Below are 17,047 nucleotides of genomic sequence, written 5' to 3'. Positions count from 1 at the left end.
CAATGGAAGAGGGAAAGTATCTAAGTGAAAGAGACCCAAAAATAAATAAATAAATAATTAAAGGTAATGCTGGTATGGCACAAAGATCACCTTTCTTTCAGCAAAATCTGACTGTTCAGTATGTCGGCCTGAGTAAGTAAGGCAGCAGAAAATTAAGTTGGCCTTAATTAAGTAGCTACTTAATTAAGTAGCACAGAGGAGCCTGCAGATTTTCAGTGGATGAGTAGACATTGGTGTTGTTTACTCAACATGTTTCTCTCTCTTCCCTTTCTAATAGAACCCCATGTTTGCCCTTGTAAATCACCCTCTTTCATGCCGCCTCGTGCTTATCTCCCTGCTACTGAATGGTGTAGAAATGAAAAGGTCACCTTATACATTTCTGGTCAGCAAGACATTAAGGCAAGTCTGCCTGGGGACTTCTGGGAAAGATTGGCCTGTTCATTGAAGAGCCAAGCATAGGTAGGGATGTTGTATCATGTGATGCCCAGAACTAGACAGGGCTAACATGAACCATGAGATGGCAAAGCAGAAAAAGGGTATATGAGCTCTTTAGCTTTCTTATGTGCTTTATTAGTTATTTATTTGTAAGCCAGATGTCTTGAGAGGCATATTCGAGGGATTAAATTGTAGGTAAGGAAGTAAATCATTCATCACCAGCGAATAACGTTGTTCACAGCCATGTGTTTTTCTGTTTCAGAATTTTAGCCATGACTCCCTATTTCAGGTGACTGTCAGTTGACTGTTTCAGGAAGCAGGGGCTGGGCCCCAGTTACGCATGCAGTGTGCACAGGGTGTTGCAACCAGGGTGGATCGCTGCCAGCTCAAGGGTGCTGTTTAAATTGGAAAGAGCAGGACTGGTGTCAGAAGTGAGCGTGAGGGAAGAGGCCATCAGGTCAGTGGTGTCATACTGGAGTAACAGTCCCCAAAGTACTTCGGTTGAGGATTTTAGGGATTCTTCCCTTTCGTTCCTAAACTAAGTTTTCATCTGCCGGGTACCCAGCTATGTGGCTGTCCCTGGGTCTTTTGAAATTCCTACTTGAAACCAGCAGTGTCTGCTGTGCTTCCACTTTAAAACAGGGGGCTGGCTGCCTGAGTTCTTGTCTGAGGTCCTCTGGCTATAGCCGAGAGAAAATGTAGACCAGGTCAGACCCATCTCTTTCTTTCTTCTTTTTAAAAATTTATTTACTTATTATTACTTTTTTAATGTTTACTTATTGTTGAGAGAGAGAGACAGAGACAGAGCGCAAGCGGGGGAGGGCAGAGAGAGACAGGGAGACACAGAATCTGAAACAGGCTCCAGGCTCTGAGCTGTCAGCACAGAGCCCGAAGCAGGGCTCAAACTCACAAACCACAAGATCATGACCTGGGCCAAAGTCGGATGCTTAACCAACTGGGCCACCCAGACATCCCAATTTATTTTATTTTAATACCAGTTTAGCCAATGTACAGTGTCATATTAGTTTCAGGTTTTAGGTGTACAATGGAGTGATTCCACTATTTCGTACATCACCCAGTGCTCATCATGACAAATGCACTCCTTAATCCCCATCACCTATTTCACCCATCCCCTCACCCACCTCCCCTCTGGTGACCATCAGTTTGTTCTTTGTGGCTAAGAGTCTCTTTCCTGGTTTGTCCCTCTCCCTCCCTTTCTTTGTCTCTTTTTCTCTTTGCTATTTGTTTTGTTTCTTAAATTCCACATATCTTGGGCTGCTTCCATAATTTGGCTATTGTAAATAACGCTGCAATAAACATAGGGGTGCATATACCCCTTTGAATTAGTGTTTTTGTATTTTGGGGGTAAATACCCAGTAGTGTGATTAATAGATCACAGGGTAGTTCTTAGTTTTTAACTTTTTGTTTTAATTTTTTCTTTTTAATGTTTATTTATTTTTGACAGAGAGAGAGACAGAGCATGAGCGGGGGAGGGGCAGAGAGAGAGGAAGACACAGAATCCGAAGCAGGCTCCAGGCTCTGAGCTGTCAGCACAGAGCCCAACGCGGGGCTCGAACTCACAGACCGCGAGATCATGACCTGAGCCGAAGATGGACGCTCAACCTACTGAGCCACCCAGGCACCCCCTTAGTTTTTAACTTTTTGAGGAAACTCCCTACTGCTTTCCACAGTGGCTGCCCCAGTTTATATTCCCACCAGCAGTGTGAGAGGTTCCTTTTTCTCCACATCCTTGCAAACACTTGTTTCTTGTGTTTTTTTTTTAAAGTTTATTTTCTTTATTTTGAGAGAGAGAAAGAGAGAGAGGTGGAGAGAGAGAGAGAGAAAGAGAGAGAGAGGAAGAGAGAATCTCAAGGAGGCCCCATGCTATCAATGCAGAGCCAACTCAGGGCTCAGTCTTACAAACCATGAGATCATGACCTGAGCTAAAATCAAGAGTAGGATACTTAACCAACTGAGCCACCAAGGAACCCTTTGTGTTTTTGACTTTAGCCATTCTGACAGGTGTGAAGTGGTGTCTCATTGTACTTTTGATTTGTATTTCCCTGATCATGAGTGATGTTGAGCATCTTTTCATGTATCTACTGGCTATATATTTTTTAAGTTTTATTTAGTTAAGTAATCTCTCCCCATGTGGGGCTTAAACTCACCACCCAGAGATCAAGAAACTGCACTGGCTAGGTGCCCCCAACTGGATGTCTTCTTCATAGAAATATCTGTTCATGTCTTCTACCCATTTTTAATTGGATTATTTATTTTTTTGGGTGTTGGTTGGTATAAGTTCTTTATATATTTTGGATACAACCCCTCATCAGATATGTCATTTGCAAATATCTTCTCCCGTTCAGTAGGTTGCCTTTTAGTTTTGTTGGTTGTTTTCTTCTCTGTGCAGAACTTTTTTTTTTTTTAATTTTGTCCCAATAGTTTATTTTTGCTTTTATTTCCCTTGCCTTTGGAAACATATCTAGAAAAAAGTTGCTATGGCCAATGTCAGAGACATTATTACTTCTGCTCTCTTCTAGGATATTTATGATTTCCTGTCTCACATTTAGGTCTTTAATCCATTTTTAATTTATTTTTGTGTATGGTATAAAAAAGTGATCCGGTTTTATTCTTTTGCATGTAGTTGACCAGTTTTTCCAACACCAGGTGTTGAAGAGACTTTTTCCTATTGGATATTCTTTCCTGCTTTGTTGAAGATTAACTGACCATACAATTGTGGGCTTATTTCTGGGTTTCCTATTCTGTTCCATTTTTCTATGTGTCTATTTTTGTGCCAGTGCTACCCTGTTTTGATTACTACAGCTTTATAATATAACTTGAAATCTGGAATTATGGTATCTCTAGCTTTGCTTTTCTTTTGCAAGATTTCTTTTTCAAATGGCTTTGGCTATTTGGGGTCTTTTGTGGTTCTGTATAAATTACAGGATTTTTTTATTCTAGTTACATGAAAAATGCTGTTGGTATTTTGTGGGGTTTTTTTTTTTTTGTTATTTTTAAAGCAATTTTAGTTATTTATTTTATTTTGAGAGAGGGAGAGCAGAAGAGGGGCAGAGGAAGAGAGAGAGAGAGAGAGAGAGGGAGAGGGACTTCCAAGCAGGCTCCATGCACAACGTGGAGCCTGATGCAGGGACTGATCTCAGGACCATGAGATCATGACCTGAACTGAAATCAAGAGTCAGACACTTAACCAGCTGAGCCACCCAGGTACCCTTGCTATTGGTTTTTTGATAGTGATTGCATTAAATGTGTAGATTTCTTTGGGTAGTATAGACCTTTTAACAATATTTTTCTTCCAATCAATGTGCATGGAATGTTTTTCCATTTCTTTGTGTCATCTTCAATTTCTTTCATAAGTGTTCTATAGTTTTCAGAGTATAGGTCTTTTATCTCTTTGGTTAGGCTTATTCCTAGGCATCTTATTATTTTCGGTGCGGTTGTAAATGGGATTGTTGTCTTAATTTCTCCTTCTGCTGCTTCCTTATTAATGTATAGAAACGCAACAGCCCTATCAAAATAACACCAGCATTCTTCACAGAGCTAGAACAAATAATCCTAAAATTTATATGGAACCAGAAAAGACCCCGAATAGCCAAAGCAATCTTGAAAAAGAAAACCAAAGCTGGAGGCATCACAATCCCGGACTTCAAGCTATACTACAAGGCTGTAATCATCAAGACAGTATGGTACTGGCACAAGAACAGACACTCAGATCAATGGAACAGAATAGAGAACCCAGAAATGGACCCACAAACCTATGGCCAACTAATCTTTGACAAAGCAGGAAAGAATATCCAATGGAATAAAGACAGTCTCTTCAGCAAGTGGTGCTGGGAAAACTGGACAGCGACATGCAGAAGAATGAACCTGGACCACTTTCTTACACCATACACAAAAATAAACTCAAAATGGATGAAAGATCTCGATGTAAGACAGGAAGCCATCAAAATCCTTGAGGAAAAAACAGGCAAAAACCTCTTTGCTCTGGGCTGCAGCAACTTCTCTGGAGGCAAAGGAAACAAAAGCAAAAATGAACTATTGGGACCTCATCAAAATAAAAAGCTTCTGCACAGCAAAGGAAACAATCAGCAAAACTAAAACGCAACCAAAAGAATGGGAGAAGATATTTGCAAATGACATATCAGATAAAGGGTTAGTATCCAAAATCTATAAAGAACTTACCAAACTCAACACCCAAAAAACAAATAATCCAGTGAAGAAATGGGCAAAAGACACAAATAGACACTTCTCCAAAGAAGACATCCAGATGGCCGACCGACACATGCAAAAATGCTCAACTTCACTCATCATCAGGGAAATACAAATCAAAACCACAATGAGATACCACCTTACACCTGTCAGAATGGCTAACATTAACAACTCAGGCAACAACAGATGTTGGCGAGGATGTGGAGAAAGAGGATCTCTTTTGCACTGCTGGTGGGAATGCAAACTGGTGCAGCCACTCTGGAAACCAGTATGGAGGTTCCTCAAAAAGTTAAAAATAGAGCTACCCTATGACCCAGAAATTTTACTACTAGGTATTTATCCATGGGTTACAGTTGTACTGTTTTGAAGGGACACATGCACCCCCATGTTTATAGCAGCACTATCAACAATAGCCAAAGTATGGAAAGAGCCCAAATGTCCATTGATGGATGAATGAATAAATAAGATGAGGTATATATATATACAATGGAGTATTACTTGACAATCAAAAAGAATGAAATCTTACCATTGGCAACTACATGGATGGAACTGGAGGGCATTATGCTAAGTAAAATTAGTCAGTCGGAGAAAGACAAATATCATATGACTTCACTTATATGAGGATTTTAAGAGACAAACAGATGAACATAAAGGAAGGGAAACAAAAATATTCTAAAAACAGGGAGGGGGACAAAATGGAAGAGACTCATAAATATGGAGAACAAACTGAGGGTTACTGGAGGGGTTGTGGGAGGGGGGATGGGCTAAATGGGTAAGGGGCACTAAGGAATCTATTCCTGAAATCATTGTTGCACTATATGCTGACTAATTTGGATTAAATTATTTAAAAAAAATTTTTTAAGTATAAAAGGATAAAAAGGTTTAAAAAGATAAACATTTTAAAAAAAGAAATGCAACAGATTTCTGCACATTGATTTTGTATCCTGCAATTTTACTGAATTCATTTACCAGTTCTAGTAGTTTTTTAGTGGAGTCTTTAGGGGTTTCTACACAGAGTATCATGTCATCTGCAAATAATGAAAATTTTACTTCTTCCTTGCTGATTTGAATGCCTTTCATTTCTTTTTGTTGTCTGATTGCTGTGGTGAAGACTTCCAGCACTATGTTAAATAAAAAGTGGTGAGAATAGATGTCTTTGTCTTGTTCCTGACTTTAGGGAGAAAGCTCTCAGTTTTTTTCCCATTGAGTATGACGTTCACTGTGGGTTTTTCATATATGGCCTTTATTATGTTGAGGTATGTTCCCTCTAAACCTACTTTGTTGAAGGCTTTTATCATGAATGGATGTTTTGCTTTGTCAAATGCTTTATCTGCATCTACTAAAATGATCATATGATTTTTTTTATCCTTTTCCTCTTTTTTTTTTTAAGTTTTTGTTTTTTTTTTAATGTTTATTTATTTTTGGGACAGAGAGAGACAAAGCATGAATGGGGGAGGGGCAGAGAGAGAGGGAGACACAGAATGGGAAGCAGGCTCCAGGCTCTGAGCCATCAGCCCAGAGCCCGACGCGGGACTCGAACTGTCAGACTGTGAGACCGTGACCTGAACTGAAGTCGGACGCCCAACCAACTGAGCCACCCAGGCGCCCCTATCCTTTTCCTCTTTTTTAAAAAAAGTCTATTTATTCATTTTGAGAAAGATAGAGTGTGGAGGGGGAGGGGCAGAGAGAGAGGGAAAGAGAGAATCCCAAGCAGGCTCTGTGTGCTCAGAGCCTGACGAGGGGGCTTAATCTCATGAACTATGAGATCATGACCTGAGCCAAAATCAAGAGCCAGATGCTTAACTGACTGAACCACCCAGGTGCCCCTATCCTTTCTCTTATTGATGCAATGTATCACATTGATTAATTTATGAATACTGAACCACCCTTGCATGCAGGAAGTAAATCCCGCTTGATCATGGTGAGTGATTTGTTTAATCTACTCTTGGATTCTGTTTGCCAGTATTTTGTTGAGGATTTTTGCATCTATGTTTATCAAAAATACTAACCTGTAGTTCTCTTTTTTGGTGGTGTCTTTTTGGGTTCTGGTATCAGGGTAATATTGACCTCATAGAATGAATTTGGAAGTTTTCCTTCCAACTTCCTCTTCTTTTCCTTCCTTTCCTTCCTTTCCTTCCTCTTCTATTTTTTGGAATAGTTTGAGAAGAATAGGTATTAACTGTTCTTTAAATGCTTGGTAGAATTTGCCTGTGAAGCCGTCTGGTCCTGGAGTTTTGTTTGTTGGGAGTTTTTTGATTACTGATTCAGTCTCCTTTCTGGAAGACTCATCTTGAGTTGTTGGTAACTCTAGGGGCATGGCAACTCCATAAAAATAGAGTAGGGGGTTCTCCCTGGCCAGATAATCCTGTCTACATAAGATAAGATAGCCATGGGCTCCAGACTCTGTTTTCAACAGATTTTCAGATGTTTTAAGAAATGAAAGTAAGTAGGGGCACTTGGGTGGCTCAGTTGGTTAAGCGTCCGACTTCAGCTCAGGTCACGATCTCACAGTTCATGAGTTTGAGCCCCACATCGGGCTCTGTGCTGACAGCTCAGAGCCTGGAGCCTTCTTTGGATTCTGTGTCTCCCTCTCTCTCTGTCCCTCCCCTGCTCGTACTCTGCCTCTCTCTCTCAAAAGTAAATAAAACATTTTTTAAAAATTTTTTCAAAAAAAGTGAAAGTGAGCACTTCTACCCCTCATCCCATGAATTTGCTCAGGTAGCTTGTCCAAGGCAACACTTTTAGTTTGTGGGAGAATGAAGATTAAAATCCAAGTTCTAACTCCCAACATCTGTGCACATAACCATGACTAAGTGAGACCTTTCAAAGTGTGTGCCCAGTAACTTCACACATGAGAAAATCCTGTGAAGAGCTTGTAGTCAGAAAAAAATAATGAGACTGACCCCCACTCTGACCTGCCACCAGTCCCCACCTTTCACTTCCACCTAAAATTTGGCAAAGCCTTTCACTCTCAGTATAGAGCACTGGTTCCTCACCGTATATGCACGGTTTCATGCTTCACACCAAGCATAGCACAAATAGGTATATGGGTCCTATCTCAAGCTCAGGAATCTCTCAGATTCCTCCCATTAGTGGAAGGGGTTCCAGCAGGATGGAGAAACCCATGAATCACTAAACTTTGGTTGAAGAGGCAATCTCCATTACTATAATGGAAATGGTTTTCCAGAACTGAGCACTTGGGCAAAGCTGCCGGGGGCAGTGAAAAGGTTGGGCTATCATCAAGCTATTGGAAGTAGCAAGGAAAGTTGTCCTATCATCATCACCTCTCTGGGACATTTGTTTAAGAGCTAAGAGTGGACTGTGTTTTGTATTCTCTTCCTTGGCTTGATGTGTTCATTCATTAGCAGAGAGCTCTGTGCCAGGCTTTCCAGCTCCTTTTAGACCTTCAAAGGAATGAAAGAATGATAGTTACAGAAACTTGTTTATATATATAATAATAACATATAAAATAATTATCATATAAGTTTATAATCTCAAAAATGCTTATAATTTGACCCTTTTTTTTGTAAGAAAGAATGGAAATCATGCTGATAGTCCTGGAGAAGCCATATTTGGACAGGTACTAAAAAAGACTCTTGGTGATACAGTGGATGAAGTGGTAATGAAATTTAAATAAATGAACTTGGATAGGCACGACAAGAGCTGTGGCAATTGAGCTAAAGTACAGAGAAAAAGAGAAAGATAGAACCCAGCTTGCACTGAGTGCCAGTTGCCTTTACGCTGAAAGCAGAGACAAAGATAGTGAGTGTTTCTTGTGGATTAGATGTGGGCTCAGCGGAAGACAGCCAACCTGGAGCCATTTCAAATTTCACTCAAGAGTCCTACTCAAAAAGATGAAGTGACCCCAACAAAGGGCTGGTTCACCTGATTCCCACTGCTGTGGGAGGAAATAGAAGTGACCAGTGGGAGGTAAATGTTTCACCCACAGTACAGGCAGTTCAATGTGGGAGCCTCCAAAGTACCCATGAAACCACCCACAAGAAGAATAGTCAGCTTTGAACATCCACCAGAAAAAGACAGCTTTAAACATTTGCCACAGCCAGAGGAAACCAATGCCAAAGTACCTTGGTGCCAGTCAGGTAAGACATTTCCTACCCTTCAGTTCTTATTCCTCTCTCTGTTTTAATATTGGAGGATCCAGAGGCAGCCTGGGGGCAAGTGGGGATGGAGGAGGGGAAGCATCAAGTAGGGGAACAGAGATGAGGCTAAGACCTCTCTTTCACTGCAAGCACTTTGTCAAGGGGAGAAACTTTAACTTTAAATGGAATTTGAACTTCAAACTATTACATTTAAATTACGGAACATTTTGATTAACAAAATAGGACTATTCAGATGACTAGATATAATTGGGAGACTTTTTTTTTTAAGGTTTTATTTTTTTAAGTAACCTCTACACACAACATGGGGCTCGAACTTACAACCCCGAGATCAAGAGTCGCATGCTCTACCGATTGAGCCAGCCAGGTGCCCCCACGGAAGACTTTTATTATCTAGGAGAGTCCTGGTCTCGCCTTCTCTCAAGAGAAGGACTAGCTCCTCAGGATGGGCAGTGTGAAGAGAAGGGAAACTTGTTTTTGATTGTGTTGATTCAAAGTACCTGCCATAGTGTTTTGCCATACTTATTTTTCTGTTATATGAAACTGAAAATGTTCTAATACCATAGTGAATATTTCATGCATAAATTAAATACCAAATATACACAAAAATGAATTTTCTAAAGTAATGTCTTACTTCAAATTTTGTTTCTCTCCGCTTATTGGAAAGGACATTTAATAGTCAGAAGAGGGGCGCCTGGGTGGCTTGGTCGGTTAAGCGTCCGACTTCGGCTCAGGTCATGATCTCACGGTCCGTGGGTTCGAGCCCCGCGTCGGGCTCTGTGCTGACAGCTCAGAGCCTGGAGCCTGTTTCAGATTCTGTGTCTCCCTCTCTCTTTGCCCCTCCCCTGTTCATGCTCTGTCTCTCTCTGTCTCAAAAATAAATAAACGTTAAAAAAAATTAATAAAAAAATAATCAGAAGAAATGTATTTTAGTGCTAGAAAGGGCTTGCAAAGGGTGCTCTTTTCGGGGGATTTTGCAGGGAATCAAACATGACATAGTATGCTGACTTTCTCAAGAGAAAGTTAAGCATCAGCCTCTTTCCTCCCCCTCATAGAGGAATCAAGCCACAAGCTGTATGTATCAGTGTTCACAAAGCTATGGAACTAAAGCTTCTTTTTGCCTTTGGATTCCTGGGGCATTTCTTGATGCTGTTTTCCAATTCATAATTTTATGGATCTATTTTTTCTGTTGCTACATCTATGCATTTTGAGCATATTTGTTTCTTGCACTTGTAACTAAATAGTCGACCAGCCTAAGTCCAATAGAAATGTAACTGAGGCCACATATTTGCTGCTTTTAGCATCCCTAATAATTTCCATCTTTCATTACTCAGCCATAAGTATTAGCATTTTTATTTTTCTGCCTTCCACTCACTTTTGTAAACTAGGTTCAAACAAAATATTCAAATCATTGCATACACCAACAATGCTTTACAGATAATAATACAGCCCAGACAAAATAGGATCAATTGCTAAAGATACCATCATGAAAACTTTACTAATCAGCAAATGTTTGAGAATCCCAATTTATGCCTATAAAAAGTGGGTTATACGATGTCCAAAGACAGTGTCAGGGTCTCATTCATCTGAGGGTCACTAGTATCTAGAAACATGATGCTCAATATATGTTTGCTCAGGGAATGAATTCCCTTCCTAGAAGGTGTGGAGTAGATTTGCAAGTTTGATAAATTTTACCTGATTTTTGCGATGTGTACTTAATCATGTTAATTCTACTTCTTTGACTATTATGTTCAGGCCATTTCAATATCTAGATTCAAGCCTTTCCAGGTCCCAACACAAAGATGGAAATATTGGGACAAACAAAATTTTGGGCCACTGCTTGTCATGTCCTAGAGGTACACATGAGAGACTAAGATAGTTAGAAGTTGTTTTCCTTTAAATCACCTCTTTTGAAGTGTTTGTCAAGACATTTGGTGACAGATTTCAAATGTGACCATTTAAAAGTTTAAAAGAAATCCAAGAAAAATAAATGCAAGACTACAGAACCAAACTTTATGAACACTACTAACATATTCACCAGCTGGATGTTTCTAATTTGTGCGTGTCAAAAGCTTTCCTTATGAAAATAGAATTATAATAAGAAATGACTAAATTAAAAAGCATGGAAGCACTCAGTTTCTTCTTGAATTCTAATTCCACCACTTTTTGGGACACCTGCGTGGCTCAGTCCGTTGGGCATCCGACTTCAGCTCAGGTCATGATCTCACAGTCCGTGAGTTCGAGCCCTGTGTCAGGCTCTGTGCTGACAGCTCAGAGCCTGGAGCCTGCTTCAGATTCTGTGTCTCCCTCTCTCTCTGCCCCTCCCCTGCTCATGCTCTGTCTCTCTCTTTCTCAAAAATAAATAAAAACATTAAAAAGAAAAAAAATTAATTCCACCACTTGTTAACTGTATGATCTTGGGAGAGTTGTTTGGCTTACCATATTTCAGTTTCTTCTTAGGTAAAAAGAGAATAATAGAACTTTTCCCCCCATGAGAGTTTAGGACTAATTGTGAGACAGAAAAGGAGAAAATAGATGGTGATCAAAGTATCACCTGCTCAACTGATAAAGATTCAAATTGAAGATGTGGCCTAGATGTATGGTACCAATAGGCATCCTGATGTAGAACCACGGTCATACACTGAGTAGCACTAAAACTGCTCTTCTCTCCAGGCAAGAGCCTGCCTCTGTAAAATGTATGGAGTGGAGAAGCAGGATAGAATGAATGCTCTTTGTGGATCCTGGGTTAAAATGAGGTAAGCAGGAGCTGAGATAAGCATTTTAAAATTCTTCTTTCTAAATTTTTAAAAAATATTTATTTATTTTTGAGAGAGAGAGACTGAGCATGAGTGGGGGAGGACCAGAGAGAGAGGGAGACACAGAATCCAAACCAGGCTCCAGGCTCTGAGCTGTCAGCACAGAGCCCAACACGGGGCTCGAACCCATGAACCGTGAGATCATGACCTGAGCCGAAGTCGGACACTTAACCGACTGAGCCACCCAGGCACCCGTTAAAGTTCTTTTTTCTAACTCATCAAGATGAGAAGTCACTCCTCTTTCCCTGTGGGAGTATTGAGAGGGGTTGTCAGAGAGTTGACAGGAGTATTACATTAGTGAAGCTCCTTCTACAAACATTGGCATGGGGGAAATTTCCTAGACTTTTGTTCTCTTAATCCATAGGGCTAGACCAGTTAGCCTGTATTCAACCAGGCTATGTCTATCTCCTCATGGGGAAGAGATCAGCAGACTATCAGGATCGTCATATTCTCACTTTCATAAGGCTTTTCCTCCAACACTAATCATGCTCCTGATATAGTGCAGGTGAATAATGTTGCTTCTGCGTTCAGAATGCTCTGAAATAGGCCAGATGAGTACACTAACTAAATTAACTCAGAAGCAACATTGTACCCAAGGCTGAAAATAAATTTCCTATTTTATTTCCCAGCCTAAATTATGTCTAGCCAAGTTGTCCAATTACAGTTGACCCTTGAACAATGCAGAGGTTCAGGATGCTGACCCCCCAACACACAATCAAAAATCCATGTATAACTTTCGACTCTTGAGAAACCCAGCTACTAATAGGCTACTGTTGACCTTGCAGATAACATAAACAGTCGGTTAACAGATTTGTATATTATCTGTATTACTTACTGTATTCTTACAATAAAGTAAGGTAGAGAAAAGAAAAGGTTAGGAAAATCATAAGGAAAAGAAAATACATTCACAGCACTGTTCTGTATTTATCAAAAAAATATGACTTTAAGTGGACTCTCACAGTTCAAACCTGTGTTGTTCAAGGGTCAACTGCACACATTGGATTACATTGGTCCACTAAGAAGCAGAGTCCAAGAAAGGACCAAACATGTAAGAGATTTACTGGGAGAGGGGGTAGAAGGTGAGAAAAGCTCTCAAACCACAGTGCTGGTCTGACCCCTGTGCAAGAAGAGAAGGAAAGGATTTTTTCCTACACCTGGATAGGAAGACTCTTAGACTATAGTGTAGTTCCTAGAAAAGTTAAACCTGGTTTATGGGGAATCCTTGAGCCAAAGTTTCTTGTTGGGGGAGTTCTACCTCACTGAAATGGCTACGCCTCACTGAAACAGGCCTGCTTTGTTACCCCAACCATCCTCAGTCATTGGCTAGGACCAGTGAGCAGACAGGCCTTCGTATGAACATGATGATGGATCAAAAGCCATTATGCTCCTGCAGCAGGGGATCTGAGTAGTGTGGGTTTTACTTAATGTGCTGGTCCTTCCCTTCCTAATGCACATAAAATCTCTTCATTTCACTTTTCCCACTGAGTCTCATGTTTCCAACATGCCATGCTGAAGAGTGGGACTTTGTCTACTTACATGGCCTCCATGAAGTCTGATGAACAGCATTTGAATCCTGAGCCACAGTGATTACTGCTTTTACTTCTTGCCACAGCTAAGACACCTACCTCCTGTGGATGACTCCCCTCTGCCACCCAAAGTTATTTCAACAGGATAATCCCTTTCAGTAGAGACCTGAATTAATGCTGCTTTTGAAAACTGTGCCCCTGTGGGCCTGGTGAGGTTCTATTCCATGTGCTACATACTACTTAAGACCTTGTCTTTCACTTTGAACGTCACAAGCTTTGAGTAGCATTTCTTTCAGCGACATCTTTTTCTACAGCAAGAAATTAGGCCTCTGGTGTTATATTTCCTTGCCCTGTTCCACTGCTATTTTTCATCAAAAGTCATCTGAGTTTATAACATTTCAACTTGTTTTTTTAGCTTGATCCCCTTCTTTTTCTACTTATAGGAAAGCTAGTACCATTTGCTAGATTTGAATAGTCTTCCTTCTTTTGCTTTGTTACACAAACATTTTTTTTTGTCTCTCATTTTGTTTCCTGGCCCAGACATGCATTTTTCTTACACATACCCCTAGGTTTTTGCTTTGTGGGGTCTTCCTTCTTCTTCTTCTTCTTCTTCTTTTTTTAAAAAAATTTTTTAAATGGCTATTTATTTTTGAGAGAGAGAGAGGGAGAGACACTGAGCATGAGTGGGGGAGGGGCAGAGAAAGAGAGGGAGACACAGAATCCGAAGCAGGCTTCAGGCTCCAAGCTGTCAGCAAAGAGCTGGACGCAGGGCTCAAACTCACGAACCATGAGATCACGACCTAGGCCGAAGTTGGATGCTTAACTGACTGAGTCACCCAGGCGCCCCTTTTTGGGGTCTTTCATAGAGAGATATATGAAATCTATACATTTTGTATTTCCCAAAGGCAAAGAAATTCTCTTTTCCAAGCTGCATACTATTCCCAGGAGATAGTCTCTTAATAAGTCAATATCCAATCCAGGCCTGGACTTGACTTACCATGGTCTTTTCTCAGCCATACAGAGGAAGGACCTTTACCACTCTGCTCCTGGCTCTTTCCAGAGCAGACAAGAACACGTGCTTTTTGCAGGCTGAACTCTCTGAAAGAGAATGGTGAAGGGGAAGTGAACACTGGTTATATTTGATCTTTGTCATGTGCCCTCATCCCAAACTCATCAAAGTTGCTTCTCCTCTCCTGGGAAGTAGTAAGTGCATAGACCAGGAAGATTACAGTAGTTCTTCCTCATCCATGGTTTTGCTCTCTGTGGTTTCAGTTACCTGAGACCAACTGCAATCTGGAAGCAGATGACCCTCCTTCTGACGTCTTGTCAGAAGGTCAGTGGTCGTTGCACTTATGTCATTCACCTCAGTTCATCTTATCACGGAGGCATTTTAGCATCAGACATCACCACAAGAAGAAGGGGGAATACAGGAGAATAAGAGATTTTGAGAGAGAGAACACATTCATATAACTTTTATTATAGTATATTGCTATAATTGTTCTAGTTCACTGTGCCTAATTAATAAGTTAAACTTTTTCATGGATATGTATGTACAGGAAAAAACACAGTTACATATAAGGCTCAGTACTTTCCACAGTTTCAGGTATCTGCTGAGGGTCTTGGAACATATCCTCTGCAGATCGCAGGGACTACCATACGCTCATGGAAAGAAATGTAGTCCTTATGGAAGGAAATATCAGGAGTGGGGTGTAAGTGTTTCCCCATAAAGTTATGTGAAATACTTAGCACAGTGACTGAAAAGAGATTAGTACTCAAATGTTGGCTATTATAAATCAAAAAGGAGTTGAAAAACTAAGATGAAAATTATTTCCAGTTTGTTATTTACAGGAGTAGGGCAATCAAGCAAATTCTATAATGTTGGATTTTTTTTTCTCAGATTTTTTTTAAGGGTAAAAGTCTATATTTGGAAGTGTCCTTTTAATGATCGTCTATGAATACAACCTACTTCAGACATGGAAACAGCCTCCAGACAAACAAACATGATGAGGTCAGTGGTGAATTTCTTTTCCTTGGATCTCAAGACCATAGAATTGGATTAATACTAATCTTTGGTTATGATACACTCTCCTCATTGGTTCTTCCCTCTCTCCCTCCTTCCCTTTCCTTCCTCCCACCCTCTTCTCTCCCTCCCTGCCCTTCCTCCCTGCCTTGTTGCCCCTTCTTCTTACTAATTTGTGCCCCCTCCTAGGGAATCTTACCACATCAACGCCTCTTTCTGAATGGAATAGGACTTTTGGACTCTTTTGCCCTTCTCCTCCTTTCCCTCCCAGGCAACTGTCTTTATTTGTTGGGCTGGGTTTCAAATTTGAATAAACACTGAAAGTGACAGAGTTGTCACATCTGGAGGAAGCTGCTGTTTCTTTTGGTTTTTCACAGAATTCTAAGTGCATCCCTAAAGCTCAAAGAAAGGGTATGATTTTGACTCAAACTTTGCCCTGTTTGCCAACCTCAGGGAGTCTACGTTGAGTTAGGGAGAATGTAACAAAACCTGACAGTAGACAAGTCTAATGTGGTTTGGAGTTTTATTATGAAACTTCTGCATAGTTCTGCTTTTCACCCAGTTGTGTCATAAGAAAACAGCCAAAACAGTCATCTCAGTTTTTGCTAACCATCTTTTAGAATAACACACACATTCAGTATTTAAATTTTCTGTGTTGTAATTAACAAATTAATATAAGATGTTGAAATTGTATTATGTACTGATTCAAACAGACTTGAAGCTATTTTCTTGCTTTCTTTCAGTCATGACTATGTATATACATATATGTACAATATCAAGATCTATATAAAAATATTCACATTAAAAACAAACAAAATATTGGACTTTAAGTTTTTTTAACAAGTAAGAACTTGGTATATTGTCCCATGAGTCCTATTTATTTATTTATTTATTTGTCTATTTACTTAGGAGCAGAGACAGAATCCAAGCAGGCTGTCAGCATGGAGCCCAATGTTGGACTTGATCCTGTGAACTGTGAGAACACGACCTGAGCCGAAATCAAGAGTTGGATGCCCAGCCAACTGAGCCAGCCTGGCACCCCTGGACTTTATTTTTATTATATACACACTTTTTTAAGATTTTTTAAAATGTTCATTTATTTTTGAGAGAGAGAGAGACAGAGTGTGAGTGGGGGAGGCGCAGAGAGAGAGGGAGACACAGAATCCAAAGGAGGCTCCAGGCTCCAAGCTCTCAGAACATAGCCCAACACCGGGCTTGAACTCACGAGCCATGAGATCACGACCTGAGCCGAAGTCGGACGCTCAACTGACTGAGCCACCCAGGTGCCCCTATGTACACCATTTTTATTCATTAAAGGAAACTTGGATAATACAAAAAATTAGAAAGAAGGAGAAATTATATATGGGACAATTTCTTAATTCACTCTACTGGCGACTGATAACTATGTTATGTGCTGAGAAAAATACATCGATGACAAGGACATGGACTGTACCCTTTAGGAGAGAGACATAAATAAAATACATGTATTTTTAAGACAGTGAAAGGTTAAGTTTGTCAAGCATCTGCAGTATTTCAGAATTTTCCTGTTACCTTTAACTCACTCATCTGGAGGTAGGCTCTGTTTACCAAGAGATCACATGATCTCTGGGAGCCTGGGCTGTATCATGACTGAACTTGAGGTCCAGTCTTCTTTAGATTGCATGTATCTGCACTTCATTCTTTAGAGGAGCAGCAGTTGGAAAGAAATCTTTCTCCTTGTTACATGGGATGGGAGGAAGAGTGATAAAAGGTACCCACTGAAGACAAAGAAACTACTTTAAGATGGAGGTAGAAAGGGGACATGGTTACCCAGTATATTAATGACTCATTCCACATTTCACAAGAAGGTCAACCACCAAAGCAGAATGTTTTTTTCTAAAGCTATTTTGAATAAAATTTTGAAAA

At 40.2% G+C, this 17,047-nt stretch overlaps 1 long non-coding RNA gene across 1 annotated transcript in view; it reads left to right on the top strand.

Annotated features, from left to right (window-relative positions):
• LOC121018176 (uncharacterized) overlaps window positions 1–16,100 on the top strand; it is a 90,983-nt gene extending 74,883 nt beyond the window's left edge. Inside the window, exons 3-4 of the long non-coding RNA XR_005785057.1 lie at window positions 15,020–15,130; window positions 16,052–16,100. This is a non-coding gene — a long non-coding RNA (uncharacterized LOC121018176). The remainder of the gene's footprint in view (window positions 1–15,019; window positions 15,131–16,051) is intronic.
• The last annotated feature ends 947 nt before the right edge of the window (window positions 16,101–17,047 follow it).

Source organism: Herpailurus yagouaroundi, unplaced genomic scaffold, assembly GCF_014898765.1.
Source record: "Herpailurus yagouaroundi ecotype Mexico unplaced genomic scaffold, PumYag 218, whole genome shotgun sequence".
Lineage (NCBI taxonomy): Eukaryota > Metazoa > Chordata > Mammalia > Carnivora > Felidae > Herpailurus > Herpailurus yagouaroundi.
Note: the sequence above shows the minus strand (reverse complement) of the source record. Positions and strands in the feature narration are given on the sequence as shown.